This window comes from Pteropus alecto, unplaced genomic scaffold (assembly GCF_000325575.1).
Source record: "Pteropus alecto unplaced genomic scaffold, ASM32557v1 scaffold25, whole genome shotgun sequence".
Classification (NCBI taxonomy): Eukaryota; Metazoa; Chordata; class Mammalia; order Chiroptera; family Pteropodidae; genus Pteropus; species Pteropus alecto.
The window spans coordinates 15,932,239-15,947,652 of record NW_006441955.1 but is presented as its reverse complement, the minus strand read 5'-3'; the positions used below and the strand labels follow the sequence as shown (position 1 = coordinate 15,947,652).

At 36.4% G+C, this 15,414-nt stretch overlaps 1 pseudogene; it reads left to right on the top strand.

Moving 5' to 3' along the window:
- The first annotated feature begins 13,615 nt into the window (after nucleotides 1-13,615).
- LOC112485833 lies at nucleotides 13,616-13,734 on the top strand (annotated as a pseudogene).
- Nucleotides 13,735-15,414: the final 1,680 nt, after the last annotated feature.

The window sequence follows — 15,414 nt, the reverse complement described above, 5'->3', positions numbered from 1 at the left end:
AATCTATAAATATAATTCACAAGATTAAGCTATTAAAAAGAAAATTATATTATCTTCATAGTCACTGAAAAGATAAATTTCAATTTATGTCATTCATTAAACAAATAAAAATCTTATTAACAAAGAAAGACATAAAAACTTCCTTAAGATAAAAAAATATACAAAATTTCCCCTAATCTACCATCTAGTTAAATGGAGACACAATGAAAAAAGCCTTCATTAAAATCAGGACTAAGACTTAAATGTCCTTTATCATCATTGCTATTTAACATTCATTACTGTTCTACAGATGCTGGCCAAAACATTAAGAAGAAAAAGATATAAAGTTGTGTCAGAGACAGTGATATATGTTCATCACATCATTTTCTTTATCTGGATACACAAGATGACACTATTGTTGGCTTTCCTTGCATCCGGGTGGAATTATATGACTAAATTAAGACAATGGAATTTTCCAGGCCAGGCCTTTACAAGCATCCTACCTACTCTTCATACCTCATTTTCCTTTTCAAATGGCAGAGAGCTACTTTATCTTTATTAGATTTCGAATGTGAAAGAAATAAACTTTAATTGTGCTAATCTCTATACTACTTATATATATTATACATACAAATATTTACGTTTGTACATTATATGTGTGTATAGACTTTAATGAATGATATCAAATATATACATATTTTTAAAGAGCTAGAGAGAGAGTAATTCAAATAGAGGAAATTCCAAGTGTAGAGGTCATCAAAAGGGGAAAAACTAGGCATGTTCTAGAATCTAGAACTGTATCATCCAATATGGTAGTCACTAGCTATGTATGGCTATCTAGCACTTGAAATTTGCCTAGTCCAAATTGAAATGTGATGTAAGTGTAAAATGCACATCAAATTTCAAAGAGAGTACCAAAGAGAATTTAAAATATCTAATTAATAATATTCATATCAATTACATGTTGAAATGATATTTTTATATATTTGGTTAAATAAAATATATTATTAAATTAGTTTCACTTGCTTCTTTTTAATATGTGTACTTGAAATTTTTTAATTACACATGTGGTTCACCTTTGTGGCTCACAATGTATTTCTATTGGACAGCTTTGTTCTAGCTACTAACAGAAAACCACCTCAACAAACATTGTGGGCCAAGAGGGATGGGTTAAGTTTAAGAGGTTATATGCTTAAGGTGTATATCACTGCCACATTCATGTTCATTTATTTTTTCATCTAACAAAGATATATTAAGAACTGTCTTTGCTCAGGCACCGTGTCAGGTTTTGGGACACAAATTCTTATCCTATAGAGGGGGGAGGCAGATGAGCAAACCAATAATTACAATAAAGATTTATAAATGTTCAGAGCTAAGACAGCACAAAGGAAGGATACTTGGAGTACAGGGGAGGCAAAGAAGTCTCAGAAGAGGTATTGCTTAAGCTGCTCTTTCAAGGGCAGCTAAGAAACTCTTACGTACCCACCTTTATCCAGCCCTGCCTCCATCTTCACCTCTCCTTTACTTCAATTTCTCCACTAATAGCTTTTAAGTGTTCTGCCTGGATCTCCTATTCAATGGTGGACAAAAACGCCTATCATCAAACTTTAGCGACAACTCACCCAAACTCAGTCTTGGATTTCCTTTAATAATATATTTTCTCTTTCTTCTATATCTACTCTACTGGATAGTATCTCCCTCTCCCATGCCCTACCCTTCTTCCCCAACTCACTAGATGAAGAGAAGGGGTCAACATTTTCTTATGTCCCTATTCCAGCTTCTGCGTCATTCATTTGGACCATCGTCAAAAATATCTTCTAAGGGTCATCCTGCCTGCTTTTCCACATTTTGGTTGTTTTTCTTTTTACCAACCAAAGACCAGCTCCAGGTCGAACTTTCCTCTATGACTTCAGCAACTGTATCATAGTCCTCTTTATCTCACCACTTGTCCTCATTATTCGTGACATCAGCATTCCTTCTTTGATGTAACATACCCACCTATTGTTTCTTCATTTTCTCAATTCCAAGGACCTTAATTTATGTTGTCTCTTAGTCACTAAAAGTATAGCCACATTTTCATCTTTGTTTATTCTTAATATTCCATAGTGTATATTTCCCTAAACTCTAAATTATTTATTCATTCTTCCCCACCCTCCACATACCATACATGTACCTTAACACCTTCTGAATCTGCTTTTGCTTCATATTGTGACTCCTAGGGCTGCTGATTTTTTAAATTCGCTTCTCATAGCCTTGGGAGTAAAATCTGTGTATATGTATGGTAAGTTAGGAGGAGGTAACCTTGAGAGCAATCCCTCCCTCAAAACTCAACAATACTACCTTCATTCTGCTCTGGCCATTTCCTCCTGGCACTCACCTAACCTGGAATGCCTACTTTTATCTCAATAAATGTCTTCCTTTCTTCAAGGTCAAATGCAAATCCTCTCCAGGAAACCAAGCACATGGATCTTTCCTTCTCTTAACTCCTACTACATGTACTAAATCAGCTTTTAATTATATAGCTTAAGTCATCTCCTAATTATTTTAGAGACAAAAAATATTAGTCATCACCCCAACAGAAATCTATAAAGCAGGGACAATGCCTTCTATTTTTTCTGACATTTTTCTACAACAAATAGCACAATGCTAGATGCATATTTGGTGCTCAATAATTATCTGATAGACAAATATATCATTTTTAATTTTGTTATATAAATCCAGTAGCAAAAATATCACCCTGTTTATTCTGTTTACTCTCATAATTTCCTTGGGAGTGAAGAAATTTGACGAGAAAGTAAATGTTTCTTGTTTGATTTCCCCAGAGAGATATGAAAAAATCCCAGTAGGAATGTAAAGTCCAACAAATTACTCCTCAGATTGGGTCCAGAAGCCAGATCTGGTTGGGTGATATTGTTATTAGAGCAATCAGAAACAAAACCACAGAGAACCATGATAATAGCCAGAGTTTGTTAAGAATTTTATAGCATTCTATGTTTTATTACACATTCTACAGGCAGTCTGCTAAGTACTTTGTAACCATTCTTTTATGTAATTCCTCCAAACCTATGAGTTAGGTATTCTATTCCCAGTTTACATATGAAGAAATAGAGGCTCAGAAGTAGTAAATGACACATCAAAGAGAATGGCAGATATCAGCACTGCAGTTTGAACTTACCTCTGTCTGACTCTAAAGCCCACAACTTAACCATGAAATTAGGTGAATACAAATCTGTCTTGGGAATATTAATTGCTTTGTGGTCTAATATTCCTCCTTTCCTCTGGTAATACAACTCCCTTTCTTTGGGGAGAAATTCCCTTTTTCTTCCCACTATACTCCGTCATTAAGAAGAAATATTCGCTGTCATCTCCCAACATGACTATACTTCCTTACCTACAATGTTTGGTCAAGGGAGAGATATCTGGCCCAAACTAAGCCAATAATACCTTATTTCCCAGATCATAATCCAACCTGGCCCAATTAAAATTCTTCTCTGAGAGTCAAGATACTAAACCTGTGAGTGAGGAACATTTTCCTGCTAGGTACTCGAGCTGTAAGAATGTAATCCTGAAGCCATGGCAGCCATGTTCTTTGCCTCTGAGAAAAAGCTTGTGTGCAGGAGAGAATATAACTGACATGGAGAGAGGGGGAGAGAGAGCCAGACTTATTGACTTGTGAGCCCTTCTATAGCCCTCTTGCTTCTGACCTTCCCATGGTTAGAGGAACCAGTAACTTCCCCATTTGCTCAAGCAAATTCGGGTTGGCTACCTGTCACTTGCAAAGGAGTCCTAAATGATTTGACTCACTTCATGAAGTGCTGAAAGTAAAAAATTAGTAAAATTAAGACTTATTAGCATATTCAAAAGCGAATGAAATGTTGGAACTGGGAGATGAAGCCACAAGTTGCAAGTCAGACAGTACCAAAAGTGAATTAGGGAGTAAGAGACAATGGAAGTGAAGTCCCCTAAGACCTTTTACTCTGACAGAGCTCTGTGAGACCTGGAGCTCTCTTCTTTTTAAAGAAAGGTTACTAGCCACAATAAGAGTCAGGAGGTCTTAGTTCAGAGACATGGATGCAGTAAGAGCAATAAACAGAATTAAATAAGATAAAATCATTCTTTTAAAGAATCAAGCCCATATAAAGCCATCTCCATCTTAAATTCATGTTTTCCACTGGTATTTATCACTTCCTTTTTACTGACCCTACAATCTAAATAAATCATATGCTAGCCCAAGGAAGGAATCAAAAGAAAATCAAAGACATTTGAATATGTAACATGTCATATTAGCCAAAGAGCTAGAATTATATAAAATTTATTCCTAAAACAAAAAGAACCTTGGCTCCTGGTAGACTTAATTTCACCAGCATGATGTGCTAAGGTTTAGATTAAATGAGAATCAATCTTTGATAACAGACCAGAGAGGCACACCCACCACTAATTATCTGCCTGTAAAAAAGAAGCTTTCTCACTCTGTATTTTCATTTCAGAAATATAATTGCATTAGCTTAATTTCCTGACTAGGTTTAACTGGGAATTGGTGTCAATCAGCGAGCTCTAAAATGTAAATAATGCATTGGTTCACCTTGTAATTTCCATAGCTGCCAAGGACTTTAGTGCCCTGACCTCTGGGAGAGGGTGAGATTGGGAGATTGAAGCTTAATTTAGCAAATCCTTTCCATTCAAAACCCATAAGCTCCTTGTCCCTGTCAGCAAGTGTCCAGAAGGTGCCTTGTCAACACATTTCATTCAAAGGGATCACTACAGGGAGCTGACAGAAGTGGGAGGAGCCTTAGGAGCTTCTGCTACAATCAGGCCTGTCATGTGAATTGACAATTGCTTTGATTTTTCAGCTAGAAGAAAATGACATTTGTTTGTCTCACTTTCTGTTTTGTGATATGTGTATGTGTGTGCATGCACAACATGCAAATGTGTTTACCAATAAAATTGGTCAGTGTTTTCACATAGTGCATAGTCCAATAAAAATAGTTGGATCGTCAATTGCTTCTTGTGGGTTTTGCAATTATTGTTCAGAACAAAACTAGTATCCAAACCAACTCTTTGTCAAATCAACCACCAGTATGGTCAAGTAGTATAATCAAAAACTTTTGAGTGTTGCTAATTTAAACAGAACATTGTGTGCCTTAGCTATAATATTAATTATTCAACTTTTTCACTGAAGGCTTTAATGTTTGGGAATGGCTTAGGATTCACACACACACACACACACACACACACACGCACACACACACAGATGTTTATGCAACTTTTTTTCTCTTTAAGAAAATGGTTGTGTCCTATTTAGTCACTTCACTAGAAATAGGCTATGGTGAAATGCTGCTACCATAAAAAAGACAAATTATTAAGTTATCTAAACCTTATCACTTTTACAGTTGACAATTAAACTAAATTATTATGCCCATAAAATGGAATAACAGAAGAGTCTTGCTAAATAAATCATTTCCATTTCAGGGTTGCTTGATAAATGGTGATAGGAATATAAATTTCATGAAGTAAGAAACTGTGCTCTAAATTGGATACACATGGTAGACCTGAGAAATGGATTAGAGATGAGAAATACACTTGCTTTCTGAATCAAAGTAATATAATTATTGTTAATGTCATTAAAACATTAGCTGATTGTAATTCAGTGTGTTAATTTAATATTATGGGTGATAAGCTTTGCCCTAGTTCTAGTTCTGATCTCTAATAACCCTGGATGAGTTGTATCTTCATTTTCACATCATGCTCTTTTTCAGTCCCTTTAAACAAGCACCACTGACATCTTTTATCTGTAGCTTCAACCATGCCGCTTGTGAGCCTCCTCTGACAAAGTTTGAAAGAATGTTTGTAACTGCATTCATTCCTACCAGCAGGTGAAGCCTAGAATCATTTGTGTTTGCAGTGTGGTATCAGTGTGCTGGGGGTGAACTCTGGATGCCCGAGTGTCCTCCACCATTTTATCCTGGTCCATATACCTGATCTTCCCTTAGTTTTCCTCCTGGCTTCTTCACAGGATCTGCTTATCAGAGGCTCTGGCACCTTTTCTGGTTTTACCAATTTCCCTGGTATCCATCTTCCACTTGGAGCTTTACATCACTGAACATAATTGCCAAAGTGGCCACAAGTACCGAATATAAAGCAGCATTAGAGGATCACTCATTGTATCAGCCTGAGTTTGTCAAGAAAATGGAGACACTGCAAGTATTAATGTAATTAATGTTTAATAATTAAGACAGGGCTTGTACAAATGTGTAAAGAACTGGGGGAGTGTCAATCTGGATGGCTGAAGCTAGAGAATTGGGAAACAGTCACAATAATCAGACTGAAGCAAAGGAATAGAGAAAAGAAGGTATTACCTATGGGGAAGTTTTCAAACCTCTGTGACTGATAGGCGAGAGCTCATGAAGAAGTCTGGAAGCCTGCCACATGGGATTGCAATGACTTTCCAAAAACTTATTTGCTTCACTTCTACCTTCCAAATCTAAACCAAGTTGTTCTCTAATCCAGAACCATGTAGGGAAGAAGATTTCAGGAAACATATTTTCCAGGCTCAAAAGAAAGATACTGCTAAATTGACAAGGAATAACTAGCAGAGTTGACCCCTTTGAAAATTTGACCTTTATTCCCCTCATTCCTTTTAACTATGTTTTAACTCCTCAGTTAAGAATATAACAACATAGTACTTTTATTTATTTTTTATTTTTTGTCCCTTCTTTAATCTACCCCCCCACCCATGGGGCGTCTCCTCCCACACGTTTGGGGTGTGCACCCGGGGCCTGGCGCACCCGGGGTATGGTCTGTGGGTGTGCAAACCCAGTACCTTCTGCTTGTAAAGCAGATGTGCTAACCACTACACTATGGAGCCACCCCCACAACATTATACTTTTAATTAGCACCATGTAACCACTCTTTTACAACCAAAGACCAACAATCATTCTTCCAAAAGAAGAGAATCAAATCCCATATGTCATTTTGACTATCTCTAGGTGATGTCTAACCCTCTTTAGCTGGGCCGCACTTACCTCTTTGACATCCTGTAATATACTGAAATAGACAGTAATCATTAGTAAAATATCTAATTTAGATAATATGACAATAAAGAAAGAAAAACAGGATATTCGCTAATGTATATAAATATAAACAAATCAAAGCAATAAAGAAAATGAGTATAATTACTATAGTTATTGTTTCTATAAGTGATGATTTGGCCACAAGTGGTATTTTTATTTTCTGGGTTTTTAAATTAAATTTATTGAGGTGACATTGGTTAATAAAATTATATAGGTTTCAAGTGTGCAATTCAATAATACATCATTTGTATCTGCTTTCACTATCCAAAGTCAAATCTCTGTCACCATATATTTGACCCCCTTATCCTTATCTACCTCCCACTCTCTTTCCTAAAACCACAAATCCACAGTCTGTGTCCATGAGTCTCTGCTATGAGTTTTTGTTTGTTTGTTGCTTTCAATTTTATATCCCACGTATAAGTGATATTACATGGGTTTCGATTTTTTTCTGTCCTATTTTGCTTAGCAAGATAATCTCAAGATCCATCCATGTTGTCGAAAATGGCAGAATTTCATCTTTTCTTATGGCTGAGTAATATGTCATTGTATATATGTACCACATCTTCTTTATCAAATTATCTATCAAAGGACACTTCAGTTGTTTCCTTGTCTTGGCCACTGTGAATAATGCTGCAATATACATCAGGGTTCATATGTATTTACGAATAAATGTTTTCAAATTTTGGGACTAGATACCTAGAAGAGAGATTGCCGAGTCATATGGTAATTCTATTTTTAATTTTTTTTGAGGAACCTACATACTGTTTCCTATAGTGGCTGTACCAATTTACATTTCTGCCAGCAATGAATGAGGGTTTCTTTTTCCTTACAACCTCTCCAACACTTGTTATTACTTGTCTTGTTGATAATAGTCATTCTTACAGATGTGAGGTGGTATCACACTGTGATTTTGATTTGCATTTCCCTAATAGCTAGTGAAGTTGAATGTCATTTCATATGTCTGTTGGCTGTTTGTGTTTCTTCTTGGAGAAGTGTCTCTTTAGGTCCTCTGCCCACTTTTTAATTGAATTGCTTGTTTTCTTTATTGTTGAGTTATATTAGTTCTTTATATATTTTGGATATTAGTCCCTTATTGAAGGTGTTGTTTGAAATATCTTCTCCCATTCAGAAAGTTGCCTCTTTCTTATTCTACTAAACTTTCCTTAGTCTCTCTGTCTTCAGAAACTGGTTCAGTCGGTTGTGTTTCTTTGCCCAGTGAAGCTACCTGAATCCTCTTGAAGAATTTCTGTCATTAGTAGTTCTGCCTGTATTGAGTTTTTAGTTTCCTGTTATCTTTTGCTACAGGACATAGGAGTACTAAGAAGCACCCCATAGAATTTTCTGAGTTCTAATCATACTCCCTTTGCTTGCTTTTTTTAGTAGCAACCTAATTTCCCCTTTACAATTAGAATGAATTGCCCCAACCATTATAGTAATACCCTACTTTGCTCTTGGTTTAGTGGCATGAGGTACCCATAGTGGCTAAAGGGCAGTTGTATTTTCTAGTTTATAATAACTACTGTGTATTCCCTGATTCTAGGAATTAAGATCTTAAAAGCAGCAAGCCCAAGTTATAATAATGGGAATAGAAAACTTCACTCATGGATTGGTAAAAGTAATGAGAGGAGCCAGTTCCATCTCCACCCTGTGGTTCCTGAATCCATGTATCCTAGCTATGGCTGAAATAAGAGCATAAACTGGTTGCCAATTCAGAGCATATACAATAGTATGAGGACATTTCTTCTGTCTTATGTATTTTGTCAAACAGATAAACCCCTACATCTTAAAAAGGCTATGCCACTGTTATATCAGGCCACCTCCTTCAGAATGATGGGAGACATGGCAAGACAAATAAATTCTGAGGGCATGGGTTAACTGCCACATTACATTTGCTATAAAATTATTTCCTTGTTTAAAAGTGATCTCTGTATGGAATAACCTGATAGTGAATGAAGTGTTCTGTTAGTCCATATATAGTAGTTTTCATAGAAGCGTTACAGTTAGAGAAGGTAAGTCTATATCCAGAACAAATGTTTGTTTCAGTAAGAACAAATCCTGGACACCAAGCAGCTGTTTGGCCCTCCCAGTGAATGGTGCCATTTGGGGAAATTGGTATTGATCTATGTTTTGGGATTGTTGGTCACTCAGTAGAGGCTATAGCTAATAGCCTCAGTGAGTGCTCAATCTCTGTCCCTCCTCCTGGGGCTATTTTGATGATAAGCACATTGGTCAAGGAAAGGTGTGCTTGGAGAAAGAAACTAACCGACATCTAGACACAGGATTGGATTGTCCCTCCGGATTATTGAATATCTTCTGTGCTGAGGTAGCCTTTTCGTGAGCATTTACACAAGACACAAATGTCCTCCTATCCTGTGCCAATGTGGAAATTTCTATTTATTTATCTCTTCTCCAGACCTCGGAAACGATTTTCCAATTTTGTACCTTCCAACTCCATGACCATCTAGGTCAATTTAGCCACTGCTCATAAAACTGTATAGATCCATACCTCTGCCCACATTTCCATCCAAGAAAAATGAATAACAAGGTATATTGCTCAAAGTTTTTTTCACTGGAAAGATTTCCCTGCACTGCAGTTCTTTAGGATCACCCCTGAGTGGTGTTGCTCATTTTCATTGTTACTAGAATATAGTGCAGAAGCATCTTGTGAATAAGCTTGTTTTTGTCAATGATTTGGTCATAAGAAACTCATCATGAGGCTACAGGTGCTAACTGAGGGGGAAAAAGTCTGGCAATAAGAATATGAACCATAGGAGTCTGAGTAATTTGCCTCAGCAAATTGCTTGTGCCTTCAAGACCTGCCTGAGCCCTATCATATATATGATACTACTTCTACCTGATGGGGAAGTGCTGTTGTACACACCCAAATTTATAACTTGATGAGCCAAACAACATACTTTTTGATCAGAAGCTTAAGTCACATAGTAATTTGGTGGCCCATTACAAATATTCAGTTTCTTCCAGGAGCAAATCAAAAGCTCTTTCTCAAAAGGAAAATAGTTATTTGCTGAAGACAAAATAGCTTTATTCCAAAAAAAGGAATGCACCATTATTTATCTATAGGGACCTGCCAAAGACTTTATATAGTATCATATCTGTCACAGATACTTCACCATTATTAAATATACACAGTTATACAGCTCAAGTAGCAGAGCAGCTTGAACAGCAAGCAGCCTGGGCCTGTTGCATAGCATTCCCTTGCTCTCCTCCCCACTCAGAATTGGAAGTCTTAACATATTATTTAATAAATGAATCAAGGCAGTATTCTTAAGTGAAGTACACATAAACTTTCTGAAAATCCAAAGAGGTACACAAAGTGTTATACCTTTTTCATAGTAGTTGGAGCCACTCGTTCTTCACTTTGTAGAAAATATCTCAATATATCCCAGATGATGGAATTCCCAAAATTTCACTGAGTCTGTGAGCCCTGAATTTTGTGGTCCTACTCCATGGCATGCATGGGTTTTAATTAAGGCATACAAGCATATTAACCACTTCCTGCTTACAGTTCCAATCAGCCTGATAAAATCAATTCAGTGAACTGGAATAATATCCTATGGAATTGTTAGATAATCAAAGTCCCTGAGAACTGGATTATTATAGAGATATGAAGTAAGGTAACCTACTGAAAGTGTACCGCAGCTCCCTCTATATGAAAGAAAACTTTTTTGATTGTGTTTACTAACAAGTGTAGGGGAATAAATTCCACTAGATTAGTAGCTGCATATCAGTTATCAGGAACTGTGTCGATTTGTTCCAGTAAAAATTCACATCTGACCAATACCTTCAACTGAAGTCACCACTTGATTAAGTCTATGGCAATCCGCTGTAATTTTAAAGATCCATCTTTTCTCTGCACTGGCCAAGGAGGTAGATTGAATAGGTAAAGAGGAAGGGACCAATATCCCTTCATATTTTAAGTCTCTGATGTAGTATTATTTTTGGCTTACTATTTTAGTAGGAAAAGGACTTTCTCCACAGATCAAGGAACTAATACAGGAAGTCTGAATATGCCTATTAAAACTATATATTCCAGAACTAGGAAAATAGCCAGAGGCTTGGTGACCAAATGGACTTACAGTGAAACAGACCCAAACCAAAACTCCATTAACCACCTGACCTCCACAAATCCTTATTTGACTATTGAGCCACAGTGACATTTGGGTATCTAAGAATAAGCGTAGTTTAGAGGCAATGTCTATTAATCTCTTGAAAGTTTGGTTAGTTTCCTTTCCTCAGTACATACCCTGACAAATGGACACAAGTCCCTTTGGGAGGAAGATATATAGTATAACCCCCAAGTTTCTGCTGATACAAATCAGTGAAAACTTGCATTCAATACCTGTTCATTGTTATACTGGGTGTTGAGTCATATTACAAGCACAGAATCAATAGAGGTGGTAGGGGCTGGTCTTATGGATCAACAGTCGCCTACAAGGAAACTATCTTTAGAGTAGTCATTACAGGTTCTATAGGCAAGAGGAGTCTAACCTTCTTACACAGTCAAGGAAAGTCCACTTCTTCTGGCACGGGAGACTCAGGAGAATTTGGAGATTCCAGGTCTTCAGCTTAATTAAAATCTGGCCAAGTATCCTTATCTCAGTTTTAGGGTCTGGCCCTCCCCGAAACAATACTCCAAATTTAACATGAGAGCATAAGACTTTGGATTTGTTTGTCAGAAATTTCAAATAGGGGATAGGGTTTCTTTTAGGACAGGTATAGGAGTTTTCTCAAAATTTATCTAGACTTGAACTGAAATTGTAGAGCTCTAAGTATATTTTTGTTTTTCCCCTCCAACTTCTCTATTACATTTAGAAGCAATGGACTCATCTGACAGTTCTTATATACATTATTTTTATTATAATGTTCCAGTGCAGCAGCTTATAGCCTTGACATCTATAAGTACTTGAGTCCAGGTGACCACAGAAATAACTGTTTTGCCACTGCCTGCCATAGACTACCAATGACTCATTACAATTGAAAATGAAGGTTCTGAATATATTTAAATCTGATCAGATTAGAGAATACATACAACACTCCCATTCACAAGGGATTGGAGAAACTTTCATTGTGACATCAATAAAAATCCTGGAACAGAGAAAGAAAACTGCTGCTTATGAAGAAGTCTGCAAACTGTTGCAATGTAAAGTAGGAACTTAAGAAAAAATTTGGAGTCTACAGCCATGCCACCCTGAACAAGCCCGATCCCATCTGATCTTGGAAGCTAAGCCTGGTTAGTACTTGGATGGGAGACCACCTAGGAAGACCAGGTACTGAAGGCGTAAAAAATAAAAAATAAGGGATTGTAAACTGACAAGGTCCTTACAATCTGTGAGGTCAGCCAAGGGTTGCCTCGCCTAAAAATAAAAAAAGAAGAAATTTGGAAGTCTGCCATGTATGACTGTTGCGATACTCTAAATATAATAGCTTCTGTTTCATGTCTGCTTTCCAAATCTCATATAAGTTCCTTCATGATATTTGATATTTTTCTCTGATAGACAATATACTTTAAAAAAAATTGTATTAGTGGCCAACAAATAAAATCCAGGTTTCTAACTTCTCTTGAAAAGCAAAAAGTTTTATTAATGTTGATCTCCAACTGGCACATGGATATAATAAGCTGAAGCTGAGTACTGATTGTCTAATTAGACAAGACAGCATTCTCTTTACTCTGCCACGGTCTCTTCCACTCCTTCTGATCACACTTGGCCTCCTTTACCCAGTTACTTATCTGTCTCACCTATAGGCATTTGAGTTTTCAATCTTGTGTTAAATTAATAAACAATATTTTAGCCAAATGACTATATGAGATTGCTAAAACTATTTTTAAAAATGAAATTCAGAGGAAGAAAAATATCCACATATCTGAGAATTCTTTTCAATTGAACTTCATGTCTACTGAAGTTTTACTACATTGTGCCACCAGTTCACAATCAATTATACTCCTTGAATCAACGTTCCTAAATTATAATTTATTTCAAATTATAGTCTAAATCTAATTTTTGTTTCATGGAAGTAAAGGTTATAGCCCAAAAGTTATCTTAAAGATTATACTCTCAACCTTTGCAATTCATAAGAAGATAATGGAAGCACAGGGAGTCGAAGTAACATCTTCAAGCTGTGCAGCCATACTGCATGGCATAACTGTAATTCAAATTCACCATAACTTGCCAAAATTAAATTTAAAGACCATAATTTCTTTGGTTTATGCACTTTGGAAATATTTTTATTATAACAGATTTCAAACATAGAAGCTTACAGAGGTTCATACATTAATATATGTGTACACCACCCAGCTTTATTGAATTTTAATGTCTTTAGATTTGGAATGAAATATTATAGCTAGAGTTAAAGTCTTTCCATCATATTTTCCTAAATTCTCATCAATTCCCATTTTCTTCAGAGGTAACTATCATGCAAAATTTGATATATACTTTTCATTTAGGCATATTGCTTTAAAGAAGCAAAAAAGTTAAAAGTGATTAATTTACAAAAAATTTTCATTCTTATTAAGAGAGGTGAATTTTTAATGCTAAAAAGAAAATACAGTCTACAGCCATGCTTACCTGCACAAGCCTGATCCCGTCTGATCTCGGAAGCTAAGCAGAGTCAGGCCTGGTTAGTACTTGGATAGGAGACCACCTAGGAAAACCAGGTGCTGTAGGCCTAAAATAATAAAAAATAAGGGATTGTGAACTGACAAGGTCCTTGCAATCTGTGGTGTCCCCCGAGGGTTACCTTCTAAAAAAAAAAAAAAAAAAAAAGAGAGAGAGAGAGCTAGAGAGAGAATACAAATAGAGTCTATTTACTGACCAAAATCATTCTACGAAAGGAAAGGGAGCTAGCTGTCCCAATTATGCTTCCCAATAAATTCCCAAATTAAAACTTAGTTTTATTGACTCAAGATCACATCTAAAAGACTTATTGGTTTCAATAATAAGAGCCAAATCCTGTTTCTACAAGAGTAAACATGGAGAGAGAGGCTTCTAGGCAGGGCCACTTCATAAACATGCAACCTGTATAATCACACAGAGCCCACAGCTCAAAGGATCCCATGCTTGATTTAATTCTCTTGCTGTCTTGAAATTCTGGATTATTTTTGAACAAGGAGATCCACATGTTCAATTTTCACTAGGCCTTGCTAATTATGTAGCCGGTTCTGGTTGCTAGGCAAGGGGCAGCTGAGCTGAACCTTCCATCACCAACTTTCCCTCCCCAAGGTAAAACTATCTTCCTGGGACTCGAGGAGACAATGGCTAACAAATTCTCTTTGTCCTCAGGGGGGTGCTGTTCCACTCAAATACTCAGCACTAATCTGAGCTGCAGACTACTTGCCTTCAATGCACACACAACTAAATAAAAAACTGGAAATGTTTAAGTAGGACTTGAAAGGCTGAGTTACTTCAAAGGGGAAATGGACATGAAAATATATAGAGAGATAAAAATTGCAGCCATTTGTTGAGCAACTTGTGCATGTGTTATGCTAAGCACAGTAAATGCAATATTTCTTTTATCTGTAAAACACCTTATGATAAAGATGTTAATATCTCCATTTTTACATGTAACACAACCGAGAGTCAGAGAGTTTAAGTACGCCCCCAATGGCAAATGGCTAGTAAGAAGAAGAATTAGAATTTGAGTCCTATTCTGTCTGCCTCTAGAGACCATGTTTGGAAATTTTGTTGTTGTTGTTGTTGTTTGTTTGTTTCAATCTAGAAGTAAAAGCTTAAGAAAGTCAACTAACACAGTTGTTGTTTGAAGGATTTTTAAAAGAATTTTCCATGCTTTAAATCATGACATTCTGATAATGTGAGAAGAATTTGCCATAATATATCTGATGCTTTCAGAGCTCATTCTACTAATCAGATGCAAAGTCCTGTATTATTATCCAGTTCCAATTATCATGTATCTCAAATTTTACAAATTTCTATGGTCTAATGTTTGTGTCCTCTCTCCCCCAATTCATCTGTTAAAATCTAACCCCTAAAGTGATGGTATTAGGAAGTAAAGCCTTCAGGAGGTGATTAAGTCATGAGGGTAGAGCCCTAATAAACGGGATTAGTGTGCCTATAAAAGCTGCCTTAGGAAGCTCTTTCTGGGTCTAATTCTGCAGTTTGTTTCTGCTGCACCTTACTTCATATGTTTTTGATTTCTGACTATGAGCTCATGTGACTGGAAACTTAATCTGTATCTTTTTTCTGTTTTTGAAGACTAACTTTAATGTAATTTCCCTTGAAATGATGTATTTATGCTCTGTAAAGCACCTGTCAGACACTACCAACATAGGACTACTTTCAACTAAATTCTTATATTTCAAGCTCACAGGCCACACACAAGGGTGAATTCT